Below are 14,878 nucleotides of genomic sequence, written 5' to 3'. Positions count from 1 at the left end.
TGAAAAAGAAAAAGCTTACAGCACCTGGTATTCCCAGGCGGTCTCCCATCCAAGTACTAACCAGGCCCGACCCTGCTTAGCTTCCGAGATCAGACGAGATCGGGCGTGTTCAGGGTGGTATGGCCGTAAGCAATTAGTGCAGGCGCAAAACCAGGTTTTATACAGTAGCACATAAGGAGTGAGAAAGCTGCTGAGGCTCGACGTTACACTTTTACAAAAACAATCATTAGTTAGATATAAACGGCAGTAATTGATTCAGTAGGACTCCTTATCCATGTAAACGATCATTGTGACATCTGAATTCATTAATTATCTGAAATACACTGCGTGTGCGTGTGATGTTAAATGTTTGAACCAAGGTTAACGGTTAAAGTGTCAGAGAATGGGTGGTGATTTTTTGACGTCCTCCCATGATCTGAAGTGAGCGTGCGTGTTTGTGTTGGTGAAAGTTTAAGAAATGTACAACTGTCGGTTCAGCTCTCTGGTGCTCCCTGCTGGCAGTATCACTATACTGTCCTCATGTTTCACAAAAATAGTTTTGAGAGACGTTGTCAGTTTTTGTATGTTGCTTAAATCCTCCAAAGCGGTTGGCAGTAAACATCAGGTCACGGTACGCCACGGTAGGCCACGGAGTCAATGAGCTCGAGTTGAAAAAGAAAAAGCTTACAGCACCTGGTATTCCCAGGCGGTCTCCCATCCAAGTACTAACCAGGCCCGACCCTGCTTAGCTTCCGAGATCAGACGAGATCGGGCGTGTTCAGGGTGGTATGGCCGTAAGCAATTAGTGCAGGCGCAAAACCAGGTTTTATACAGTAGCACATAAGGAGTGAGAAAGCTGCTGAGGCTCGACGTTACACTTTTACAAAAACAATCATTAGTTAGATATAAACGGCAGTAATTGATTCAGTAGGACTCCTTATCCATGTAAACGATCATTGTGACATCTGAATTCATTAATTATCTGAAATACACTGCGTGTGCGTGTGATGTTAAATGTTTGAACCAAGGTTAACGGTTAAAGTGTCAGAGAATGGGTGGTGATTTTTTGACGTCCTCCCATGATCTGAAGTGAGCGTGCGTGTTTGTGTTGGTGAAAGTTTAAGAAATGTACAACTGTCGTTTCAGCTCTCTGGTGCTCCCTGCTGGCAGTATCACTATACTGTCCTCATGTTTCACAAAAATAGTTTTGAGAGACGTTGTCAGTTTTTGTATGTTGCTTAAATCCTCCAAAGCGGTTGGCAGTAAACATCAGGTCACGGTACGCCACGGTAGGCCACGGAGGCAATGAGCTCGAGTTGAAAAAGAAAAAGCTTACAGCACCTGGTATTCCCAGGCGGTCTCCCATCCAAGTACTAACCAGGCCCGACCCTGCTTAGCTTCCGAGATCAGACGAGATCGGGCGTGTTCAGGGTGGTATGGCCGTAAGCAATTAGTGCAGGCGCAAAACCAGGTTTTATACAGTAGCACATAAGGAGTGAGAAAGCTGCTGAGGCTCGACGTTACACTTTTACAAAAACAATCATTAGTTAGATATAAACGGCAGTAATTGATTCAGTAGGACTCCTTATCCATGTAAACGATCATTGTGACATCTGAATTCATTAATTATCTGAAATACACTGCGTGTGCGTGTGATGTTAAATGTTTGAACCAAGGTTAACGGTTAAAGTGTCAGAGAATGGGTGGTGATTTTTTGACGTCCTCCCATGATCTGAAGTGAGCGTGCGTGTTTGTGTTGGTGAAAGTTTAAGAAATGTACAACTGTCGTTTCAGCTCTCTGGTGCTCCCTGCTGGCAGTATCACTATACTGTCCTCATGTTTCACAAAAATAGTTTTGAGAGACGTTGTCAGTTTTTGTATGTTGCTTAAATCCTCCAAAGCGGTTGGCAGTAAACATCAGGTCACGGTACGCCACGGTAGGCCACGGAGGCAATGAGCTCGAGTTGAAAAAGAAAAAGCTTACAGCACCTGGTATTCCCAGGCGGTCTCCCATCCAAGTACTAACCAGGCCCGACCCTGCTTAGCTTCCGAGATCAGACGAGATCGGGCGTGTTCAGGGTGGTATGGCCGTAAGCAATTAGTGCAGGCGCAAAACCAGGTTTTATACAGTAGCACATAAGGAGTGAGAAAGCTGCTGAGGCTCGACGTTACACTTTTACAAAAACAATCATTAGTTAGATATAAACGGCAGTAATTGATTCAGTAGGACTCCTTATCCATGTAAACGATCATTGTGACATCTGAATTCATTAATTATCTGAAATACACTGCGTGTGCGTGTGATGTTAAATGTTTGAACCAAGGTTAACGGTTAAAGTGTCAGAGAATGGGTGGTGATTTTTTGACGTCCTCCCATGATCTGAAGTGAGCGTGCGTGTTTGTGTTGGTGAAAGTTTAAGAAAAGTACAACTGTCGTTTCAGCTCTCTGGTGCTCCCTGCTGGCAGTATCACTATACTGTCCTCATGTTTCACAAAAATAGTTTTGAGAGACGTTGTCAGTTTTTGTATGTTGCTTAAATCCTCCAAAGCGGTTGGCAGTAAACATCAGGTCACGGTACGCCACGGTAGGCCACGGAGGCAATGAGCTCGAGTTGAAAAAGAAAAAGCTTACAGCACCTGGTATTCCCAGGCGGTCTCCCATCCAAGTACTAACCAGGCCCGACCCTGCTTAGCTTCCGAGATCAGACGAGATCGGGCGTGTTTTTTTTTTTTTTTTTTTTTTTTTATTAAAATTCCGTATTTACAGTAATTTACAATCTTTTACGGTCATAACCAAACACAGTATGACACACAGAAGACATACAGACAGTTGATAATCACAAATGTACGCAACAATCATATAGAGAGGTTAACCCTAATCATACACAACAAACATTTGCGTCGGAGTGGTCTGCCAGGTCTTAACAAGCAGGAAAAACAATGCCCACACTACACACTAAATCCTAACGTCCCTGATTCCGTTACCATGACTAAAGTGCTGTTCCTAACAAAATACTTGTGAAAATCCTCCCCTTCCCATCATTCAGAACCTCCTTCACATTCCCAACCACATCCTCCTTTACAAGTATTGCCACACCACACGATCTTGCCGTCCCACAATTGACGAATAACAGTCCCCTCCATTTCTCCTTGATTTCTGGCATTTTAGCCTGTGTCCAGTTTGTTTCCTGCAGCACTAAAATATCGGATTTAAAATTGATTAACACCTCATCAAACTTCGCCATATTGTTAAGACCGTTGATATTAATTGATGTGAGTGTGACCATTGAAATCAAAAGACACAGAGTGGGTATTACTGTTAAAATCTTTTTTTTTTTTTACGTACCCCTTTCTTTTTCAAGTTCCTCTGTTCCTCATCGGAATCAACCCCTCTCCTGCGTCTGACCCTGGGCGCCCTCTCCCTACAAACACCCAACGCCTCATTCCCAGACTTATTCTCCCTCTCCCTTCCATCAGCCAGTGTGGGGGGGGAAATTATAGGCGCCATACCACGCCAATGAGACGCGTCGGCTGTAGCCTCAATAGTCACAGCACAAGACCCCCAGGCTGCATCTTCCTCTACTGTAGGCCACCCGGGCGCCTGTAAAGAGAGGAGCCCCGCTTGAGAGCTCCTGCCCCCCCCCAACCCTGTGCCCCCATCTCCCCCTGATGCCGGGGCCATTGACACAACCAAATCCACTTCTAGGCTAGCCCCCGTGCCATGTCCCGCCTCGTTCCCCAACTGTCCAGACCCCCGCGGCACCTTGGCTACGCCCTCCGCTGGTGTAGGGTGCCCAGATGCCGGTAGAGAGGAAAGCTCTCCTTGAGAGCTTTGCCCCCCGGGCAACCCCATGCCCCCCACACCCGGGTCCTTCAGCACAACCTGTAGCTGACTGTCCAAGACTGTCTCCCCGTCAGACAGCTCCCCGTGCTCCATCTCCTCTTCCGCACTCTCTTCCCCTCCACTTTCCTCACTCTCCAACGATACAGCCCTTGAGTCTGGGTCAACTGAGAGGGCACCCCCTCCCACCTGCTCCTCCTTACACACACAATTTCCCTTTCTATTACCACACTCTCTGCATTTAATCACAGCCACACACTCCCTTGCATAGTGTCCCTGCTTCCCGCACTTCCGACAGAGGAAGTCAGGACAGTCCCTCACTATATGTCCAGGCTGGATGCACAATCTACACACCTTTAATTGTCTGTCATGGATGACTCGGAAATATTCAGCACCCTTTTCAGTGTCAAAACGTGTGGACCAAGGCAAGGACCGTACTTCCTTGTTAAACTTCACCTTAACAAACCGTGTACCCTCACATATGGTCATCCCAGGCCACTTCCTCCTTGCAATCGGCGAAACTGCCTCCACACCCCAGTCCGCAAGCTTCTTCAGAATCTCCTCATCCGTAATGTACACTGGTAGACTCATAAAGGACACCACCATCTCATCTGCAGTCAAGTCTTTTGCGACGACGCTGGTCCCCCTTATCCTAAAACCATCCAACAATCGCCTCTTCCCGTTGGGGTGATTCATCGTTACTTCATATTGGTTCAATGAGAGGTAGCGACATCCCAAGACCAATCCACATACACTCTGCATCGCCCTTAGCATCTCCATCATCGGGATTTTCTCCTCTCCCACAAGCTCCACAGCCACAGACAACTCCCTGCATGTAGCTCGGGCCACCATCCGCAACCTTGTCCTCCTTCTCTCTTGTTGCTCTCTCCGCAGTCACCGGTCTCCCGCCTAGTACGTCCTCCGATGTCCTCTTCGCCACACAACCACCATCCGTCACCGCAGCAGGAGCCGTGTTCCGTTCCATGCCGTCCTCCATTCGAGTTTTCGAAACCGCGTGAGACATCGAAAAAAAACCGAACTAAAGTATACTAATACTCCCCCAAACAGCAAGCTGTCGGGGGAATAAACGACTAGACGCAAAACTAACCAAAAAAATATCTATAAATACTTGATTTACCACCAAAAGAATCCTCGCTCCAACACCGTCCTCCTCTCACCACTCAAGCACACCAAACACTTCCTCAATGGGCGTATCACTTCCTCAATGGGCGTGTTCAGGGTGGTATGGCCGTAAGCAATTAGTGCAGGCGCAAAACCAGGTTTTATACAGTAGCACATAAGGAGTGAGAAAGCTGCTGAGGCTTGACGTTACACTTTTACAAAAACAATCATTAGTTAGATATAAACGGCAGTAATTGATTCAGTAGGACTCCTTATCCATGTAAACGATCATTGTGACATCTGAATTCATTAATTATCTGAAATACACTGCGTGTGCGTGTGATGTTAAATGTTTGAACCAAGGTTAACGGTTAAAGTGTCAGAGAATGGGTGGTGATTTTTTGACGTCCTCCCATGATCTGAAGTGAGCGTGCGTGTTTGTGTTGGTGAAAGTTTAAGAAATGTACAACTGTCGGTTCAGCTCTCTGGTGCTCCCTGCTGGCAGTATCACTATACTGTCCTCATGTTTCACAAAAATAGTTTTGAGAGACGTTGTCAGTTTTTGTATGTTGCTTAAATCCTCCAAAGCGGTTGGCAGTAAACATCAGGTCACGGTACGCCACGGTAGGCCACGGAGTCAATGAGCTCGAGTTGAAAAAGAAAAAGCTTACAGCACCTGGTATTCCCAGGCGGTCTCCCATCCAAGTACTAACCAGGCCCGACCCTGCTTAGCTTCCGAGATCAGACGAGATCGGGCGTGTTCAGGGTGGTATGGCCGTAAGCAATTAGTGCAGGCGCAAAACCAGGTTTTATACAGTAGCACATAAGGAGTGAGAAAGCTGCTGAGGCTCGACGTTACACTTTTACAAAAACAATCATTAGTTAGATATAAACGGCAGTAATTGATTCAGTAGGACTCCTTATCCATGTAAACGATCATTGTGACATCTGAATTCATTAATTATCTGAAATACACTGCGTGTGCGTGTGATGTTAAATGTTTGAACCAAGGTTAACGGTTAAAGTGTCAGAGAATGGGTGGTGATTTTTTGACGTCCTCCCATGATCTGAAGTGAGCGTGCGTGTTTGTGTTGGTGAAAGTTTAAGAAATGTACAACTGTCGGTTCAGCTCTCTGGTGCTCCCTGCTGGCAGTATCACTATACTGTCCTCATGTTTCACAAAAATAGTTTTGAGAGACGTTGTCAGTTTTTGTATGTTGCTTAAATCCTCCAAAGCGGTTGGCAGTAAACATCAGGTCACGGTACGCCACGGTAGGCCACGGAGGCAATGAGCTCGAGTTGAAAAAGAAAAAGCTTACAGCACCTGGTATTCCCAGGCGGTCTCCCATCCAAGTACTAACCAGGCCCGACCCTGCTTAGCTTCCGAGATCAGACGAGATCGGGCGTGTTCAGGGTGGTATGGCCGTAAGCAATTAGTGCAGGCGCAAAACCAGGTTTTATACAGTAGCACATAAGGAGTGAGAAAGCTGCTGAGGCTCGACGTTACACTTTTACAAAAACAATCATTAGTTAGATATAAACGGCAGTAATTGATTCAGTAGGACTCCTTATCCATGTAAACGATCATTGTGACATCTGAATTCATTAATTATCTGAAATACACTGCGTGTGCGTGTGATGTTAAATGTTTGAACCAAGGTTAACGGTTAAAGTGTCAGAGAATGGGTGGTGATTTTTTGACGTCCTCCCATGATCTGAAGTGAGCGTGCGTGTTTGTGTTGGTGAAAGTTTAAGAAATGTACAACTGTCGGTTCAGCTCTCTGGTGCTCCCTGCTGGCAGTATCACTATACTGTCCTCATGTTTCACAAAAATAGTTTTGAGAGACGTTGTCAGTTTTTGTATGTTGCTTAAATCCTCCAAAGCGGTTGGCAGTAAACATCAGGTCACGGTACGCCACGGTAGGCCACGGAGGCAATGAGCTCGAGTTGAAAAAGAAAAAGCTTACAGCACCTGGTATTCCCAGGCGGTCTCCCATCCAAGTACTAACCAGGCCCGACCCTGCTTAGCTTCCGAGATCAGACGAGATCGGGCGTGTTCAGGGTGGTATGGCCGTAAGCAATTAGTGCAGGCGCAAAACCAGGTTTTATACAGTAGCACATAAGGAGTGAGAAAGCTGCTGAGGCTCGACGTTACACTTTTACAAAAACAATCATTAGTTAGATATAAACGGCAGTAATTGATTCAGTAGGACTCCTTATCCATGTAAACGATCATTGTGACATCTGAATTCATTAATTATCTGAAATACACTGCGTGTGCGTGTGATGTTAAATGTTTGAACCAAGGTTAACGGTTAAAGTGTCAGAGAATGGGTGGTGATTTTTTGACGTCCTCCCATGATCTGAAGTGAGCGTGCGTGTTTGTGTTGGTGAAAGTTTAAGAAATGTACAACTGTCGGTTCAGCTCTCTGGTGCTCCCTGCTGGCAGTATCACTATACTGTCCTCATGTTTCACAAAAATAGTTTTGAGAGACGTTGTCAGTTTTTGTATGTTGCTTAAATCCTCCAAAGCGGTTGGCAGTAAACATCAGGTCACGGTACGCCACGGTAGGCCACGGAGTCAATGAGCTCGAGTTGAAAAAGAAAAAGCTTACAGCACCTGGTATTCCCAGGCGGTCTCCCATCCAAGTACTAACCAGGCCCGACCCTGCTTAGCTTCCGAGATCAGACGAGATCGGGCGTGTTCAGGGTGGTATGGCCGTAAGCAATTAGTGCAGGCGCAAAACCAGGTTTTATACAGTAGCACATAAGGAGTGAGAAAGCTGCTGAGGCTCGACGTTACACTTTTACAAAAACAATCATTAGTTAGATATAAACGGCAGTAATTGATTCAGTAGGACTCCTTATCCATGTAAACGATCATTGTGACATCTGAATTCATTAATTATCTGAAATACACTGCGTGTGCGTGTGATGTTAAATGTTTGAACCAAGGTTAACGGTTAAAGTGTCAGAGAATGGGTGGTGATTTTTTGACGTCCTCCCATGATCTGAAGTGAGCGTGCGTGTTTGTGTTGGTGAAAGTTTAAGAAATGTACAACTGTCGGTTCAGCTCTCTGGTGCTCCCTGCTGGCAGTATCACTATACTGTCCTCATGTTTCACAAAAATAGTTTTGAGAGACGTTGTCAGTTTTTGTATGTTGCTTAAATCCTCCAAAGCGGTTGGCAGTAAACATCAGGTCACGGTACGCCACGGTAGGCCACGGAGTCAATGAGCTCGAGTTGAAAAAGAAAAGCTTACAGCACCTGGTATTCCCAGGCGGTCTCCCATCCAAGTACTAACCAGGCCCGACCCTGCTTAGCTTCCGAGATCAGACGAGATCGGGCGTGTTCAGGGTGGTATGGCCGTAAGCAATTAGTGCAGGCGCAAAACCAGGTTTTATACAGTAGCACATAAGGAGTGAGAAAGCTGCTGAGGCTCGACGTTACACTTTTACAAAAACAATCATTAGTTAGATATAAACGGCAGTAATTGATTCAGTAGGACTCCTTATCCATGTAAACGATCATTGTGACATCTGAATTCATTAATTATCTGAAATACACTGCGTGTGCGTGTGATGTTAAATGTTTGAACCAAGGTTAACGGTTAAAGTGTCAGAGAATGGGTGGTGATTTTTTGACGTCCTCCCATGATCTGAAGTGAGCGTGCGTGTTTGTGTTGGTGAAAGTTTAAGAAATGTACAACTGTCGGTTCAGCTCTCTGGTGCTCCCTGCTGGCAGTATCACTATACTGTCCTCATGTTTCACAAAAATAGTTTTGAGAGACGTTGTCAGTTTTTGTATGTTGCTTAAATCCTCCAAAGCGGTTGGCAGTAAACATCAGGTCACGGTACGCCACGGTAGGCCACGGAGGCAATGAGCTCGAGTTGAAAAAGAAAAAGCTTACAGCACCTGGTATTCCCAGGCGGTCTCCCATCCAAGTACTAACCAGGCCCGACCCTGCTTAGCTTCCGAGATCAGACGAGATCGGGCGTGTTCAGGGTGGTATGGCCGTAAGCAATTAGTGCAGGCGCAAAACCAGGTTTTATACAGTAGCACATAAGGAGTGAGAAAGCTGCTGAGGCTCGACGTTACACTTTTACAAAAACAATCATTAGTTAGATATAAACGGCAGTAATTGATTCAGTAGGACTCCTTATCCATGTAAACGATCATTGTGACATCTGAATTCATTAATTATCTGAAATACACTGCGTGTGCGTGTGATGTTAAATGTTTGAACCAAGGTTAACGGTTAAAGTGTCAGAGAATGGGTGGTGATTTTTTGACGTCCTCCCATGATCTGAAGTGAGCGTGCGTGTTTGTGTTGGTGAAAGTTTAAGAAATGTACAACTGTCGGTTCAGCTCTCTGGTGCTCCCTGCTGGCAGTATCACTATACTGTCCTCATGTTTCACAAAAATAGTTTTGAGAGACGTTGTCAGTTTTTGTATGTTGCTTAAATCCTCCAAAGCGGTTGGCAGTAAACATCAGGTCACGGTACGCCACGGTAGGCCACGGAGTCAATGAGCTCGAGTTGAAAAAGAAAAAGCTTACAGCACCTGGTATTCCCAGGCGGTCTCCCATCCAAGTACTAACCAGGCCCGACCCTGCTTAGCTTCCGAGATCAGACGAGATCGGGCGTGTTCAGGGTGGTATGGCCGTAAGCAATTAGTGCAGGCGCAAAACCAGGTTTTATACAGTAGCACATAAGGAGTGAGAAAGCTGCTGAGGCTCGACGTTACACTTTTACAAAAACAATCATTAGTTAGATATAAACGGCAGTAATTGATTCAGTAGGACTCCTTATCCATGTAAACGATCATTGTGACATCTGAATTCATTAATTATCTGAAATACACTGCGTGTGCGTGTGATGTTAAATGTTTGAACCAAGGTTAACGGTTAAAGTGTCAGAGAATGGGTGGTGATTTTTTGACGTCCTCCCATGATCTGAAGTGAGCGTGCGTGTTTGTGTTGGTGAAAGTTTAAGAAATGTACAACTGTCGGTTCAGCTCTCTGGTGCTCCCTGCTGGCAGTATCACTATACTGTCCTCATGTTTCACAAAAATAGTTTTGAGAGACGTTGTCAGTTTTTGTATGTTGCTTAAATCCTCCAAAGCGGTTGGCAGTAAACATCAGGTCACGGTACGCCACGGTAGGCCACGGAGTCAATGAGCTCGAGTTGAAAAAGAAAAGCTTACAGCACCTGGTATTCCCAGGCGGTCTCCCATCCAAGTACTAACCAGGCCCGACCCTGCTTAGCTTCCGAGATCAGACGAGATCGGGCGTGTTCAGGGTGGTATGGCCGTAAGCAATTAGTGCAGGCGCAAAACCAGGTTTTATACAGTAGCACATAAGGAGTGAGAAAGCTGCTGAGGCTCGACGTTACACTTTTACAAAAACAATCATTAGTTAGATATAAACGGCAGTAATTGATTCAGTAGGACTCCTTATCCATGTAAACGATCATTGTGACATCTGAATTCATTAATTATCTGAAATACACTGCGTGTGCGTGTGATGTTAAATGTTTGAACCAAGGTTAACGGTTAAAGTGTCAGAGAATGGGTGGTGATTTTTTGACGTCCTCCCATGATCTGAAGTGAGCGTGCGTGTTTGTGTTGGTGAAAGTTTAAGAAATGTACAACTGTCGGTTCAGCTCTCTGGTGCTCCCTGCTGGCAGTATCACTATACTGTCCTCATGTTTCACAAAAATAGTTTTGAGAGACGTTGTCAGTTTTTGTATGTTGCTTAAATCCTCCAAAGCGGTTGGCAGTAAACATCAGGTCACGGTACGCCACGGTAGGCCACGGAGTCAATGAGCTCGAGTTGAAAAAGAAAAAGCTTACAGCACCTGGTATTCCCAGGCGGTCTCCCATCCAAGTACTAACCAGGCCCGACCCTGCTTAGCTTCCGAGATCAGACGAGATCGGGCGTGTTCAGGGTGGTATGGCCGTAAGCAATTAGTGCAGGCGCAAAACCAGGTTTTATACAGTAGCACATAAGGAGTGAGAAAGCTGCTGAGGCTCGACGTTACACTTTTACAAAAACAATCATTAGTTAGATATAAACGGCAGTAATTGATTCAGTAGGACTCCTTATCCATGTAAACGATCATTGTGACATCTGAATTCATTAATTATCTGAAATACACTGCGTGTGCGTGTGATGTTAAATGTTTGAACCAAGGTTAACGGTTAAAGTGTCAGAGAATGGGTGGTGATTTTTTGACGTCCTCCCATGATCTGAAGTGAGCGTGCGTGTTTGTGTTGGTGAAAGTTTAAGAAATGTACAACTGTCGGTTCAGCTCTCTGGTGCTCCCTGCTGGCAGTATCACTATACTGTCCTCATGTTTCACAAAAATAGTTTTGAGAGACGTTGTCAGTTTTTGTATGTTGCTTAAATCCTCCAAAGCGGTTGGCAGTAAACATCAGGTCACGGTACGCCACGGTAGGCCACGGAGTCAATGAGCTCGAGTTGAAAAAGAAAAAGCTTACAGCACCTGGTATTCCCAGGCGGTCTCCCATCCAAGTACTAACCAGGCCCGACCCTGCTTAGCTTCCGAGATCAGACGAGATCGGGCGTGTTCAGGGTGGTATGGCCGTAAGCAATTAGTGCAGGCGCAAAACCAGGTTTTATACAGTAGCACATAAGGAGTGAGAAAGCTGCTGAGGCTCGACGTTACACTTTTACAAAAACAATCATTAGTTAGATATAAACGGCAGTAATTGATTCAGTAGGACTCCTTATCCATGTAAACGATCATTGTGACATCTGAATTCATTAATTATCTGAAATACACTGCGTGTGCGTGTGATGTTAAATGTTTGAACCAAGGTTAACGGTTAAAGTGTCAGAGAATGGGTGGTGATTTTTTGACGTCCTCCCATGATCTGAAGTGAGCGTGCGTGTTTGTGTTGGTGAAAGTTTAAGAAATGTACAACTGTCGGTTCAGCTCTCTGGTGCTCCCTGCTGGCAGTATCACTATACTGTCCTCATGTTTCACAAAAATAGTTTTGAGAGACGTTGTCAGTTTTTGTATGTTGCTTAAATCCTCCAAAGCGGTTGGCAGTAAACATCAGGTCACGGTACGCCACGGTAGGCCACGGAGTCAATGAGCTCGAGTTGAAAAAGAAAAAGCTTACAGCACCTGGTATTCCCAGGCGGTCTCCCATCCAAGTACTAACCAGGCCCGACCCTGCTTAGCTTCCGAGATCAGACGAGATCGGGCGTGTTCAGGGTGGTATGGCCGTAAGCAATTAGTGCAGGCGCAAAACCAGGTTTTATACAGTAGCACATAAGGAGTGAGAAAGCTGCTGAGGCTCGACGTTACACTTTTACAAAAACAATCATTAGTTAGATATAAACGGCAGTAATTGATTCAGTAGGACTCCTTATCCATGTAAACGATCATTGTGACATCTGAATTCATTAATTATCTGAAATACACTGCGTGTGCGTGTGATGTTAAATGTTTGAACCAAGGTTAACGGTTAAAGTGTCAGAGAATGGGTGGTGATTTTTTGACGTCCTCCCATGATCTGAAGTGAGCGTGCGTGTTTGTGTTGGTGAAAGTTTAAGAAATGTACAACTGTCGGTTCAGCTCTCTGGTGCTCCCTGCTGGCAGTATCACTATACTGTCCTCATGTTTCACAAAAATAGTTTTGAGAGACGTTGTCAGTTTTTGTATGTTGCTTAAATCCTCCAAAGCGGTTGGCAGTAAACATCAGGTCACGGTACGCCACGGTAGGCCACGGAGTCAATGAGCTCGAGTTGAAAAAGAAAAAGCTTACAGCACCTGGTATTCCCAGGCGGTCTCCCATCCAAGTACTAACCAGGCCCGACCCTGCTTAGCTTCCGAGATCAGACGAGATCGGGCGTGTTCAGGGTGGTATGGCCGTAAGCAATTAGTGCAGGCGCAAAACCAGGTTTTATACAGTAGCACATAAGGAGTGAGAAAGCTGCTGAGGCTCGACGTTACACTTTTACAAAAACAATCATTAGTTAGATATAAACGGCAGTAATTGATTCAGTAGGACTCCTTATCCATGTAAACGATCATTGTGACATCTGAATTCATTAATTATCTGAAATACACTGCGTGTGCGTGTGATGTTAAATGTTTGAACCAAGGTTAACGGTTAAAGTGTCAGAGAATGGGTGGTGATTTTTTGACGTCCTCCCATGATCTGAAGTGAGCGTGCGTGTTTGTGTTGGTGAAAGTTTAAGAAATGTACAACTGTCGGTTCAGCTCTCTGGTGCTCCCTGCTGGCAGTATCACTATACTGTCCTCATGTTTCACAAAAATAGTTTTGAGAGACGTTGTCAGTTTTTGTATGTTGCTTAAATCCTCCAAAGCGGTTGGCAGTAAACATCAGGTCACGGTACGCCACGGTAGGCCACGGAGGCAATGAGCTCGAGTTGAAAAAGAAAAAGCTTACAGCACCTGGTATTCCCAGGCGGTCTCCCATCCAAGTACTAACCAGGCCCGACCCTGCTTAGCTTCCGAGATCAGACGAGATCGGGCGTGTTCAGGGTGGTATGGCCGTAAGCAATTAGTGCAGGCGCAAAACCAGGTTTTATACAGTAGCACATAAGGAGTGAGAAAGCTGCTGAGGCTCGACGTTACACTTTTACAAAAACAATCATTAGTTAGATATAAACGGCAGTAATTGATTCAGTAGGACTCCTTATCCATGTAAACGATCATTGTGACATCTGAATTCATTAATTATCTGAAATACACTGCGTGTGCGTGTGATGTTAAATGTTTGAACCAAGGTTAACGGTTAAAGTGTCAGAGAATGGGTGGTGATTTTTTGACGTCCTCCCATGATCTGAAGTGAGCGTGCGTGTTTGTGTTGGTGAAAGTTTAAGAAATGTACAACTGTCGGTTCAGCTCTCTGGTGCTCCCTGCTGGCAGTATCACTATACTGTCCTCATGTTTCACAAAAATAGTTTTGAGAGACGTTGTCAGTTTTTGTATGTTGCTTAAATCCTCCAAAGCGGTTGGCAGTAAACATCAGGTCACGGTACGCCACGGTAGGCCACGGAGTCAATGAGCTCGAGTTGAAAAAGAAAAAGCTTACAGCACCTGGTATTCCCAGGCGGTCTCCCATCCAAGTACTAACCAGGCCCGACCCTGCTTAGCTTCCGAGATCAGACGAGATCGGGCGTGTTCAGGGTGGTATGGCCGTAAGCAATTAGTGCAGGCGCAAAACCAGGTTTTATACAGTAGCACATAAGGAGTGAGAAAGCTGCTGAGGCTCGACGTTACACTTTTACAAAAACAATCATTAGTTAGATATAAACGGCAGTAATTGATTCAGTAGGACTCCTTATCCATGTAAACGATCATTGTGACATCTGAATTCATTAATTATCTGAAATACACTGCGTGTGCGTGTGATGTTAAATGTTTGAACCAAGGTTAACGGTTAAAGTGTCAGAGAATGGGTGGTGATTTTTTGACGTCCTCCCATGATCTGAAGTGAGCGTGCGTGTTTGTGTTGGTGAAAGTTTAAGAAATGTACAACTGTCGGTTCAGCTCTCTGGTGCTCCCTGCTGGCAGTATCACTATACTGTCCTCATGTTTCACAAAAATAGTTTTGAGAGACGTTGTCAGTTTTTGTATGTTGCTTAAATCCTCCAAAGCGGTTGGCAGTAAACATCAGGTCACGGTACGCCACGGTAGGCCACGGAGTCAATGAGCTCGAGTTGAAAAAGAAAAAGCTTACAGCACCTGGTATTCCCAGGCGGTCTCCCATCCAAGTACTAACCAGGCCCGACCCTGCTTAGCTTCCGAGATCAGACGAGATCGGGCGTGTTCAGGGTGGTATGGCCGTAAGCAATTAGTGCAGGCGCAAAACCAGGTTTTATACAGTAGCACATAAGGAGTGAGAAAGCTGCTGAGGCTCGACGTTACACTTTTA

At 45.4% G+C, this 14,878-nt stretch overlaps 19 non-coding genes across 19 annotated transcripts; all 19 read right to left on the bottom strand.

Annotated features, from left to right (window-relative positions):
- Positions 1–12: 12 nt before the first annotated feature.
- On the bottom strand, positions 13–131 carry LOC130398898 (5S ribosomal RNA). The gene has a single exon (XR_008901442.1). It is a non-coding gene; the product is annotated as a 5S ribosomal RNA (ribosomal RNA).
- Positions 132–660: 529 nt separating this feature from the next.
- On the bottom strand, positions 661–779 carry LOC130398897 (5S ribosomal RNA). The gene has a single exon (XR_008901441.1). It is a non-coding gene; the product is annotated as a 5S ribosomal RNA (ribosomal RNA).
- Positions 780–1,308: 529 nt separating this feature from the next.
- LOC130398895 (5S ribosomal RNA) lies at positions 1,309–1,427 on the bottom strand. Its single transcript, XR_008901440.1, has one exon. It is a non-coding gene; the product is annotated as a 5S ribosomal RNA (ribosomal RNA).
- Positions 1,428–1,956: 529 nt separating this feature from the next.
- Positions 1,957–2,075, bottom strand: LOC130398894 (5S ribosomal RNA). The gene has a single exon (XR_008901439.1). It is a non-coding gene; the product is annotated as a 5S ribosomal RNA (ribosomal RNA).
- Positions 2,076–5,606: 3,531 nt separating this feature from the next.
- LOC130398893 (5S ribosomal RNA) lies at positions 5,607–5,725 on the bottom strand. The gene has a single exon (XR_008901438.1). It is a non-coding gene; the product is annotated as a 5S ribosomal RNA (ribosomal RNA).
- A 529-nt stretch (positions 5,726–6,254) lies between these two features.
- Positions 6,255–6,373, bottom strand: LOC130398892 (5S ribosomal RNA). The gene has a single exon (XR_008901437.1). It is a non-coding gene; the product is annotated as a 5S ribosomal RNA (ribosomal RNA).
- Positions 6,374–6,902: 529 nt separating this feature from the next.
- On the bottom strand, positions 6,903–7,021 carry LOC130398891 (5S ribosomal RNA). Its single transcript, XR_008901436.1, has one exon. It is a non-coding gene; the product is annotated as a 5S ribosomal RNA (ribosomal RNA).
- A 529-nt stretch (positions 7,022–7,550) lies between these two features.
- On the bottom strand, positions 7,551–7,669 carry LOC130398889 (5S ribosomal RNA). Its single transcript, XR_008901435.1, has one exon. It is a non-coding gene; the product is annotated as a 5S ribosomal RNA (ribosomal RNA).
- A 528-nt stretch (positions 7,670–8,197) lies between these two features.
- Positions 8,198–8,316, bottom strand: LOC130398888 (5S ribosomal RNA). Its single transcript, XR_008901434.1, has one exon. It is a non-coding gene; the product is annotated as a 5S ribosomal RNA (ribosomal RNA).
- Positions 8,317–8,845: 529 nt separating this feature from the next.
- On the bottom strand, positions 8,846–8,964 carry LOC130398886 (5S ribosomal RNA). Its single transcript, XR_008901432.1, has one exon. It is a non-coding gene; the product is annotated as a 5S ribosomal RNA (ribosomal RNA).
- A 529-nt stretch (positions 8,965–9,493) lies between these two features.
- LOC130398885 (5S ribosomal RNA) lies at positions 9,494–9,612 on the bottom strand. The gene has a single exon (XR_008901431.1). It is a non-coding gene; the product is annotated as a 5S ribosomal RNA (ribosomal RNA).
- A 528-nt stretch (positions 9,613–10,140) lies between these two features.
- On the bottom strand, positions 10,141–10,259 carry LOC130398884 (5S ribosomal RNA). Its single transcript, XR_008901430.1, has one exon. It is a non-coding gene; the product is annotated as a 5S ribosomal RNA (ribosomal RNA).
- A 529-nt stretch (positions 10,260–10,788) lies between these two features.
- LOC130398883 (5S ribosomal RNA) lies at positions 10,789–10,907 on the bottom strand. Its single transcript, XR_008901429.1, has one exon. It is a non-coding gene; the product is annotated as a 5S ribosomal RNA (ribosomal RNA).
- Positions 10,908–11,436: 529 nt separating this feature from the next.
- LOC130398882 (5S ribosomal RNA) lies at positions 11,437–11,555 on the bottom strand. The gene has a single exon (XR_008901428.1). It is a non-coding gene; the product is annotated as a 5S ribosomal RNA (ribosomal RNA).
- A 529-nt stretch (positions 11,556–12,084) lies between these two features.
- On the bottom strand, positions 12,085–12,203 carry LOC130398881 (5S ribosomal RNA). The gene has a single exon (XR_008901427.1). It is a non-coding gene; the product is annotated as a 5S ribosomal RNA (ribosomal RNA).
- A 529-nt stretch (positions 12,204–12,732) lies between these two features.
- On the bottom strand, positions 12,733–12,851 carry LOC130398880 (5S ribosomal RNA). The gene has a single exon (XR_008901426.1). It is a non-coding gene; the product is annotated as a 5S ribosomal RNA (ribosomal RNA).
- Positions 12,852–13,380: 529 nt separating this feature from the next.
- Positions 13,381–13,499, bottom strand: LOC130398879 (5S ribosomal RNA). Its single transcript, XR_008901425.1, has one exon. It is a non-coding gene; the product is annotated as a 5S ribosomal RNA (ribosomal RNA).
- A 529-nt stretch (positions 13,500–14,028) lies between these two features.
- On the bottom strand, positions 14,029–14,147 carry LOC130398878 (5S ribosomal RNA). The gene has a single exon (XR_008901424.1). It is a non-coding gene; the product is annotated as a 5S ribosomal RNA (ribosomal RNA).
- Positions 14,148–14,676: 529 nt separating this feature from the next.
- On the bottom strand, positions 14,677–14,795 carry LOC130398877 (5S ribosomal RNA). Its single transcript, XR_008901423.1, has one exon. It is a non-coding gene; the product is annotated as a 5S ribosomal RNA (ribosomal RNA).
- Between the last annotated feature and the right edge of the window lie 83 nt (positions 14,796–14,878).

This window comes from Gadus chalcogrammus, chromosome 12 (assembly GCF_026213295.1).
Source record: "Gadus chalcogrammus isolate NIFS_2021 chromosome 12, NIFS_Gcha_1.0, whole genome shotgun sequence".
NCBI lineage: Eukaryota > Metazoa > Chordata > Actinopteri > Gadiformes > Gadidae > Gadus > Gadus chalcogrammus.
The sequence above is the reverse complement of the archived record's forward strand: the minus strand, read 5'-3'. Positions and strand labels throughout refer to the sequence as shown.